Source organism: Staurois parvus, unplaced genomic scaffold (genome assembly GCF_062004578.1).
Source record: "Staurois parvus isolate SC_StPar_1 unplaced genomic scaffold, SC_StPar_1.0 ptg001200l, whole genome shotgun sequence".
NCBI classification, from domain to species: Eukaryota; Metazoa; Chordata; class Amphibia; order Anura; family Ranidae; genus Staurois; species Staurois parvus.
In genome coordinates this window covers 2,586,353-2,596,923 of record NW_028318996.1, presented here as the reverse complement: position 1 = coordinate 2,596,923, position 10,571 = coordinate 2,586,353, and the positions used below count along the sequence as shown (strand labels likewise).

Below are 10,571 nucleotides of genomic sequence, written 5' to 3'. Positions count from 1 at the left end.
GCGGGGGGTGGCCGGAGAGAAGCTTACCTGTGCGGGGGGTGGCCGGAGAGAAGCGTACCTGTGCGGGGGGTGGCCGGAGCGAAGCGTACCTGTGCGGGGGGTGGCCGGAGAGAAGCGTACCTGTGCGGGGGGTGGCCGGAGAGAAGCGTACCTGTGCGGGGGGTGGCCGGAGAGAAGCGTACCTGTGCGGGGGGTGGCCGGAGAGAAGCGTACCTGTGCGGGGGGTGGCCGGAGAGAAGCGTACCTGTGCGGGGGGTGGCCGGAGAGAAGCGTACCTGTGCGGGGGGTGGCCGGAGAGAAGCGTACCTGTGCGGGGGGTGGCCAAAGCGAAGCGTACCTGTGCGGGGGGTGGCCGGAGAGAAGCGTACCTGTGCGGGGGGTGGCCGGAGCGAAGCGTACCTGTGCGGGGGGTGGCCGGAGAGAAGCTTACCTGTGCGGGGGGTGGCCGGAGAGAAGCTTACCTGTGCGGGGGGTGGCCGGAGAGAAGCGTACCTGTGGGGGGGGGTGGCCGGAGCGAAGCGTACCTGTGGGGGGGTGGCCGGAGCGAAGCGTACCTGTGGGGGGGGGGGGTGGCCGGAGCGAAGCGTACCTGTGGGGGGGGGGGGGGGGGGTGGCCGGAGCGAAGCGTACCTGTGCGTATTTCTCTCTGCATAGACCCCTTTCACGCGGCCCTTCCATCTGTCCGGTTTTCATCCATTAATTCATCTCTATGGACAACAACCGGATGAGTATCCATTTCAGGGCTTGACAAATCCCAGGCGCCAGGTCGCCAATGGCAATTAGAAATTGCATCCTATTCAGTGCAACCTCATCTTTAATATTTTACAAAAAAATTGGGTAATTTCAGGGGTGTGTACAGTTTTTAAATAACTACTTGTCCAAGGGACTAAACCAGCGTGACAATCTACTTGCCCAGATAAAAAATAAAATACATTTTAACCAAAACCATATTTAAATCTGTGGTGCTTTTAGGAAAGTTTGGGGCTTTTAAAAACAAAACGGGCTTTATGGTGACTAAACTTTTCATGTTTTCAACATTGCGCTGCATATCACCTCCTCCCCTGTCTCCAGCACCGCACACAGGGACTAGCAGGGAGGAGAGAGACCTTGTAGTGTAATGGCCACCGATTCGCTGCTAAAAAAAAATCGTTTTGGGCCTGAAGATTACACAAAACCCCCAAACATATATTTTCTGAAAGCAGAGACCCTGCAGAATAAAATAGTGGTAGTTCCGATTTTTTTTATGTCGCACGATATTACCGCAAAGGTCTAGAAAACGTAAAATTTCGGTAAAAAGTACACTTAAGTTCATTTTAGGGCACAAAAAAGAAATAAATTGCCCATTTTTTTGGTGAATCAGAAAAGATGAGGTTGCACCAAGTAAATAGACACCCAATATGTCAAACCTTATGTTTGTGTGCACTCATGAAATGGCGACAAACTTCAGTACCCTATATTTTCTATAGGTGACACTTTTAGGTCATTGGTTTAGTGTTAGAGGAGGTCTGGTTCTATAATTATTGCTCTCATTCTGGCGTGTGTGGCAATATGTAACATGCGTCGAAATCACTGTTTTCACGCGTAGGCACCCCGACTTGTTTATGTTCATGCGTATGGGTTGGGGGCTCAAAACTTCTGGGGCGGGGGTTGTGCTAGGGTGTAACCAGGGGCGGACTGACCGTTGGGGAACTCGGGCACTGCCCGAGGTCAGTAGGGGGCCTTATGAGATGTCCCTGGTACCTTTTGGCTTTTTTGGGTGTGATTTGAGTGTGGGCGAGGACACGGGCCCCATGATCCCCTATTGCCCGGGGGCCCCATGAGTTGTCAGTCCGCCCCTGGGTGTAACCTTTTACAATAAAACCTTTTTTGCCTACATTTTTTTTTTTTGTCACATAGGGGACAAAAGTGCAAGTGTACAATCCAAACGCACATGTTCCTGCGTTAAAAATGGCTGTGTGTATAAGTGGGTGCTGCAGCGACCGCCGCCTGGAACCGAACAAAATCAGCAAGGAAAAATGTCACCAGCACACCGAGGATCACCAATATGGGTCCAAAGGTTTTAATGAACGATCACATAGTTACAGCAAGGCAATGTTTCAGAGTCTCCAAGGACCCCTTCATCAGGCATGGGGCGGTCACCGAAACATTGCCTTGCTGTAACTATGTGATCGTTCATTAAAACCTTTGGACCCATATTGGTGATCATCGGTGTGCTAGTGACATTTTTCCATAGGGGACAAAAAGTCCCCATGTGATGGTTCTTTGGTGACAGGTTCTCTTAACCACTTCAAGTCTGGACACTTTTTACCCCCTTCCTGTCCAGGCCAATTTTCAGCTTTCGGTGCTATCTCACTTTGAATGACAATTGCGCGGTCATGCAACACTGTACCCATATGAATTTTTTTGAGACAGATAAAACTTTATTTTGGTGGTATTTATTCACCACTGGGATTTAAATTTTTTTTGCTATATAAATGAAAAAGTCCAAAAATTTTGAAAAAAAAAGTGTTTTTCTTATAAAATTTTGCAAATAATTACCGTATTTTCCGGCGTATAAGACGACTGGGCGTATAAGATGACCCCCCTACTTTTCCTGTTAAAATGTAGTGTTTGGGCTATACTCGCCGTATAAGACTACCCCTCTTCCAATGCACACCAGTGGGAAGAATCGTGCCCCATCATTAGTATCAGTGGGAGGAATAGTGCCCAGTCATTGGTGTCAGTGGGAGGAATAGCACCCCATCATTGGTGTCAGTGGGAGGAATAGTGTCCCATCATTGGTGTCAGTGGGATGAATAGCACCCCATCATTGGTGTCAGTGGGAGGAATAGTGTCCCATCATTGGTGTCAGTGGGAGGAATAGCACCCCATCATTGGTGTCAGTTGGAGGAATAGTGTCCCATCATTGGTGTCAGTGGGAGGAATAGCACCCCATCATTGGTGTCAGTGGGAGGAATAGCACCCCATCATTGGCGTCAGTGGGAGGAATAGTGCCCCATCATTGGTGTCAGTGTGAGGAATCGTGCCCCATCATTGGTGTCAGTGGGGGGAATAGTGTCCCATCATTGGTGTCAGTGGGGGGTGGAATAGTGCCCCATCGTTGGTGTCAGTGGGGGGGGAATAGTGTCCCATCGTTGGTGTCAGTGGGGGGGGGGGAAGTGCCCCATCGTCGGTGTCAGTGGGAGGAATAATGCCCCATCATTGGTATCAGTGACACCAATGATGGGGCACTATTCCTCCCACCGACACTTGCTGACCCCTGTTCAGTATGGTGCTGCTGCTGCAGCAAGCATATATGGTTGCAGCAGCACCTGTGCACGGCACACTTACCTTCACTTGATTTTCGCGGGGCCGCTCGGCTCCGCCTCCTCCCCGGTGATTGGCCGCCTGTGTGCCTTTCCTGAGCTACAGTTCTGGCGGCCAATCACCGGTGAGGAGGCGGAGCCGAGCAGCCGCACAAACATCCAGTGGCCGAACTGAAGGAAGGAGCAGCTGCGCTTCCTGGACCGGATCGTCGTGGGACCGGAGCCAGGTAAGAAACAGAAGCCCCTGCCTACCCCTGTACTTAGTTTCACTTCCGTTGGAAGGGGGGGGCGGCGGCGGCACTGCACCGCCCCCCTAAAAAGTGTCAGCATGCCGTATACCGGCGTATAAGACGACCCCCGACTTTTGAGAAGATTTTCAAGGGTCAAAAAGTCGTCTTATACGCCGGAAAATACGGTAATCTTTCTTCATAAATCTTGGTCAAAATTTATTCAGTGTTGTTTTTAGTAAAACCCCCCCCCCAAATTAGTTTATAACCAAAAATTATAATTTTCTAAAATTGTTTTTACATTTTATTTTTTTAAGATACTGTCACCATAGTGACACTGTACTACTTGGGGGGGGGGGGGGGGGTGTATATGAAGATTTATTTTTTTTTTTACACTGATTGCTTTTATACCCATAAAGGCTGTAAAAGCAATCATTTCTCCTCTCTGGCTGCATTCTTGTAGCCATTGAGGAATACTGTGAGAGCTGTGATTGGTCACAGCTTGTCACATGGTACAAGGCTGTTGTGAATAGCCTTGTACCATGTGACCTCTGTGATCATTCACAGATTTCACACGTAGTAAGCAATGATGTCAGAAGTGACATCTTGCTTACTACTATTCATGTGATCACTGATTGGCCAATCCGTGATCACATGATTGGGACCTCACACAGAGGTCCCATACAGCGATCAGTGTTCCACTGTGTCCTCCCAGGGAGCGCACACAAGCAGAGAAGCGGGGAGGACGTTTATAAACAGCCACCCGCCCCTGCACTGCTCCCTTCCAGGCGTTTATATACATGGGCCAGACGGGAGGTGGTTAAATGAGACATGTAGGGTCTAAAAGACCCTGCATGTCTCCTTTGGGCTCCATTGAATGTGAGCTGGTCCCTGGCCCGCAGATTGACAAGTGGATCCCAGGAGACATAGCGATGGGGGGGCCTCAGTGAAATCTACCTGCCCAGTGCCTGGAACTGCATGTCCTGTTGGGTGATACAAATCACACATCCCTGAATTTCTAGCGTTTTTGTGGCCTAAAATGAACTTAAGTGTGTTTACTGAAATTTTATAGTAATATCAAGAGACTTGAAATGTCCTAGTGAGAATGGCGTCTCATTCAGTAGCTGTGTAACTTAACGAGACACCTGTCTGATATTTAAATAAGTCATAAATTGCCTATAATTACCTTCCTCATGGGACTGGCAGGGTAAGTAGAAGTCATTTATAGCTTTTATTTTATTCTGCCATTTTATACTCTGAACAAAAAGTAAAGCTTTGTTAGTTGAGAAAAAAAAAACTGGCTCCTAACTTTTTTATCTGGCTCCAAGATTCAAAGCAAATTTGTCAAGCCTTGATCCATTTACATATGTATCCGTTCAGTTCCTTTTTTTTTTTTTGATTGGTTAAGCTGCAACTGACATGTAAAAACAGTCCATAATAAAGTAACAGTCTCACAGCTGAATCAAGTGCAAAAAGTTACAGTAAAACACAGCAAAGGTGGTCCTGCACAGCACTGCAGGCTTCAAGCTCAGGTCCCTTTTTTTTAAACGGAACAGCCAACATCCAGATCCGTTGAAACGGAATGGATGTAAACAACTAGAAATAAAAACTGATGCAGAAATGGATGTAGACTGGTGAAAACTGAATCCGTTTTTTCTTTGAGAAAAACCTGACTGAACGGATGACATCTGTGTGAAAGGGGCCTAAGTCAGTGACACCGTTCCTTATTGTGGTATTGGAGTTTCCTGCGTCCTACCTGTTCATCGGGCAATGAATGAGCAATGTGGTGATGCAGATTCTTTGTGCACTCAGGTGAAGATGGGATAGTGCTGTCACCTGTACCGCTCTGCATCCTGGTAGACGGTGGGAATCAACAAGACTGAGTTAAAGGGTAACTCCACTTTCATGGAAAAAAACCCCAAAAAATAATACAGTGTATACAAATGCTGCACAAGTCATATTGTAACTGCATGTTATGGAAAATGACCTTTCCTTTTCAATCTGCAGCGCTGTCATTTCCTGTAAAATTCAATGTAATAAGGCAACGCCTCACAGAGATGTGTCATCGGCTCACTAGATACAAGTCACATTTTGGTCCCCCCCCCCCCCCCCCACATAAAAAATGTGAAATACTCCCAAAAGTAAATCACTTTTAAAGGGACGCAGACCCTGACACTTTCCTCATCGGATCCCTTCACATACGCACAGCCTCTTTTGCATTTTATTGACTTTATTTCTTTCAATGTTGATCATAGAGGGGCTTAAAGTGGTGGTAAACCTCTGAAATGAAAAATGAACAAAGCATATCCCTCTATAGTGTGTATTTACCTTGATCCAAGCCACCTAGTGTGAATTCTGTCTGCCCTCGCCTCTCTGATATCTGCATGAGTCAATTCCGATGTCTATGCTGACAGCAGGTGGGGGGGGGGGGTGTGTGTGTGTGGTCCTTTTTCTCCACTTGGATCTCAGATTACACTCAGCTCTCCTATTTGTGCTGTGCAGTGTGTCAAATCCCAGCCCTCTGAAATGTAGACATGCTGTGTAAATTTGGCACTTTGAAGGACTGTGGAAAGGGCTGCAGATAAACACAAACAACCTGTGTAGGAGGATTTGTTTCATCTCTGTGTATCACCCGAGGCCAGTCACTTCACTGGGTATATGGAAGCATTTATAACCACTTAAAGCTCCAGCCTTCCCCTCAGTCTTGCACAGTTGTATAGATTTACTGTAACGGACCGCCTGGCGGTACCACTAGCACTCCACTGGTCAGGTGCCCCCAGAGTATGGAATCTAAGCCCCAGAGCACTTGTTCACCAGGGCCCTTGATGGTGGGGATGGACTTGGAGCGCTCTGAGACCAGGTCGTGACTACTGAGTACACCCACCAGTGGTAGGGGTGTTCGCCAAGGGCTCCCACAGGGGAGAGTCTGATATGAGGAGGTCGGGTGACCCCGATGGGATGGATGGATGGCTGAGCAGGTGCGAGGTCAGACAAGCCGGGTCGGTAGCCGTGGGGATGGTGCGGTACAAAGCAGCGGGCAGAGAATAGTCAGGGCACACGCCAGGTCAGCAACAGAAGATCGGATCCGATAGGGGGCATCCAGGAGAGAGGTCAGGCAAGCCAAGGGTCAGAGCAGGAGAAAACAGCATGGTCAAGGACAATCCGGGTCAGCAACAATCAGGATACAGGTTCACAGGTAACAGGAATGCAGAAAAGACCAGACGGCACTCAATGACAGTTCAGGGCTGTTTAAAAATCGCACCCTGCGCTGTCATTGGTGCTAGGCGTGCGCCCGCGGCCTCTAGTGCGCATGCGCGAGTTCGGATGCCGCGGCCGCCCAGACCTAGTGCCTGCGTCCCTGCACCAGGCGGCGCACTGCGCCTGCGCCGGGACCAGCGTCGCGATGATCCCTGACATTTACCTTTTGTACTGAAATTGCTTTCTGTGATTTCACTGCATATTGTGAGTTGCTTCAAGTCAGATACAGCCCACCTCATATTCTGGCTGGAGGATGTCCAGCATCATCTATCTCTTTACTCCCGAGCTTTACTGTCCCTGACCCGCCCCTCTCATTCATTGGATTACAGTTCTGTAAATCATTGAGGATCAGCATCACATATGGATGTTACCTAGTCCTAGTGTTCTTTATGGTAATACAGCCTGCCCAGGAACCCCCACTCCTCCAGATTGACAGCAACCTATCAAGGTTTTTTGATATTTGCATAACTCCTCCCAAGAACCAGCCCATTGCTTTCCTCAGGGTTGCAGACTCTTGAGAGGAGTACTGAGGCAGGGAGCTGTGATGTTATCAGGAGGTTATGTACAGCTCCCTGCCAGCCCCTCCCACTAGTCATGATCTGTATGCATTGCATAGAAAATCAGAGGCCCAGTGATGACATCACTGGATATAAAATAAGGTGTGTAATGAAAGTGGAAAGGTTTTATGGAAAAAATGCCAAAAAGTGCCAATCCTTAATGGGGAGCAGTCCTTAAAGCGGAACTTCCCCTTTTGGGTGGAGCTCCGCTTTAAGCAGATGGAATTGCGGCTTTAATTTGATTGGAGTTCACAGGCGCAGATCACTTGACTGATTGGAAGGCACATATATCATGATGGATCATACAATTATTATTTTTTTTTTTTTTCAACATACAAATTCCTCCTGTATAGACCAGGGTGTCGGCTACTTAGAAATTGTGCTGTGCAAGTGTTTGTATTCCCCATTCCAGCCCAGATCTGCCTTCCATCCCTTTCATGTAACAAAGTCTCATTTCTCGCTCAGGAATAGGACATTGGAAAGGTACGCTTCCAAAACGCTTTACTTTTTTATCTCAGCGATGTGTACAGAGGATAAATCACAAAGAACGTATTTTGTTTGCCTCCTCTAAGCACTGATTAAGCCTTCAGCTATTGCTCCATTTCATTATGTCTTCTGTATGCGAGATTTCCGTAGAGAGGGAATGTTTTAGTACAAAGCCCTCCACTGAGAGGGGAGCCGCACGCTAGCAGCGGGAGCCGCTCTAATATTGCAGGACCTCTGCTGTTACTTACTAGACCTTCCTTCCGACTCTGCTCTACACATTTCTCCGTTTGCCTTTGTTCAGTTTTATCTTCTGTCATTCGTTTACAAGTCGGCTGCCATTAAATGTGCAGATTTCTAATAGTAACCGGCTTGGCTGGGAAATTGCATTTGCTGTAAAGGTTCCTTAACCTCCTCCCGCCCGCCATATAGTCCAATGACGGGCGCAAGGTGGTTCTCTCGTTCTAATAGGCCTTCATTTGACGTCCTTCCATTCTCACCGCGCATGCGCGGCTCACGCAGTGCGCGGCGATCGGTGGTGCGCTGTGTCCCTCGGACACAGCGGATCATCGATCCACGGAAAGAGCCGAAGATGTCGGCTCGGTCATGTGATCAGCTGTGTGCAATCACAGCTGATCGCATGTAAACACGGAAATGCCGGTTATCGGCATTTCTCTCCTCTCGAGCTGTCACGCTGACAGCTCAAGAGGAGAGGAGAGCTGGTAATCGGCATTGTGCGGAGGGGACATGTACAATGATCATCAGGGCACTGATGATCACTGTGGCCCTAGAAGTGCCACCTGTCAGTGTCCAATAGTGCCAGCTGTCAGTGCCACATCAATGCCACATATCAATGCCCATGTGAGCTGCCTTTCAGCGTCACCCATCAGTGCCACCTATCAATGCCAATCAGTGCCACCTATCAGTGCCAGTCAGTGCCACCTAACACTGCCTGTCAATGCCCATCAGTGCCACCTACCAGTGCCACTTATCAGTGTCCATCAGTGCATCTTATCAGTGTCCATCGCTACACCCTCATTAGCGCACATCAGTGAAGGAGAAAAATCACTTATTTACAAAATTTTAGAACAAAAACTTAAGAAAAAAAATTTTTTTTTCAAAATTTTCAATGGTTTTTGGTTTGTTTAAGAAAAAATAAAAAACCCAGAGGTGATTAAATGCCACCAAAATAAAGCTCTATCTGTCACAAAAAAATTGTATCAATTTCATATGGGTACAGTGTTGCATGACCGCGCAATTGTCATTCAAAGTGTGACAGCGCTGAGAGCTGGAAATTGGCCTGGGCAGGAAGGGGGTATAAGTGCCCTGTAGGCAAGCGGTTAATGTAAAGATGTAATTGATTGGCCGTTTAGATTGGTTACATTGGTTGGCCAATTGGTATTTCCTCAAAGTATATTAAACAGGGCGATCAGCGACTTATAGCAAAGCTGTGATAGTATGGCAGCCAGTCTGACACTTTGTGGGAATCCGTGACACTAATATAGTTTGCAGTGCTAAAAATCTTTGCTGTCACTGTACTAATGACACTGGCTGGGAAGGGATTAACATCTATGGTGATCAAAAGGTTAAATGTTTGCCTAACCAGTGTTTGTGTGTACTGTGTGTGTGTGCTGCTTTTACTAAGGGATGTAATGGTTTTTATTCCCTGTTTTGCAGGGAAACAAAAACTGGCACATCCCCACTGACAGGACAGAGCTCTGCATTGTTTACATACGCAGAGCTCTGTTTTGTCTTCTTCCTCAGATCAGCGGGTGCCGGCAGTCAGCCATTGGCTGGCACCAGCTGATTGGCTTGTGCTGTGTCTAATCACAGCACTGCCTGCGTGCACGTGCCCCCTACCAGCAAGTGCTGGATCATGTACTAGGTACAGGATTCGGCACAGGAGAGCCAGTTTGTCACCGTGTAACTGCGGTACACAATCGGCAACTGGTTGAAGCCTAAAGCAGAACATCTTTTCTTCTATTCCCCCCCCCCCCCCGTCCACTTTTGTATGTATTTATCGTACATCACGGGACACAGAGCAGGCTATTCATGACTATGTGGGTTAAATGCCACCTATAGGTGAACAGACACTGGCCGACCAATCAGAGGAATTCCTCCCCTACATAACCTCTCCTACTCAAAAAGTACTTCAGTTTTTTCGCCATTGTCTGTAAGGTGGATGGTCACTGAAAGGTTGTCTGTGCTCCAAGGAGCATACCTAAGGTCTACATGGGTTCAGGGGCGGACTGACCATTTGGAAACTCTGGCACTGCCTGAGGGCCTGGGGTCAGTAGGGGGCCCCATGAGATGCTCCTTGTACCTTTTTCATAGGCTTTTTTGAGTTTGGGAAAGGACACAGGGTCCCCATGATCCTCTATTGCCCGGGGGCCCCATGAGTTGTCTGTCCGCCACTGCAATGGGTTCCCTGGAGAATCATGGACTTTGATCGGATCCATATCCAAAATGGATGGTACCCAAGCCTTTCTGGATAAGAAGAATCCTCTGGGTTTTGCCTGTAATGCAGCCTTACTGCACTAGACCCCGTGCAACTGACCAAGGCAGTTTTTCCAGTGGGGTTCTGTACAGGTCTGAGGCAGCGGCCCCACTTAATGGGGACTGAGTCTTTGAGGGTCTACACGACAATGCCTGTTATTATGGGTGAAGATTGGTTCCTGATGGAAGTCAGGGGCTTGCAACGGGACTGTTAAGTTACCTCTTTATTCTCCTAAAATCAAACT

General features: G+C 48.2%; 1 protein-coding gene across 3 annotated transcripts in view; it reads left to right on the top strand.

The window, feature by feature from the left end:
- PRDM10 (PR/SET domain 10) overlaps window positions 1–10,571 on the top strand; it is a 99,245-nt gene that overhangs the window by 2,207 nt on the left and 86,467 nt on the right. The window contains exon 1 of one of the 3 annotated variants that reach the window (XM_089660081.1): window positions 5,403–5,423. The exons of the other annotated variants lie outside the window; for them this stretch is intronic. The gene's annotated coding sequence lies outside the window, so the exon portion shown is untranslated. Of the gene's footprint in view, window positions 1–5,402; window positions 5,424–10,571 lie in introns of those variants that run through there. 3 annotated transcript variants of the gene reach the window in all.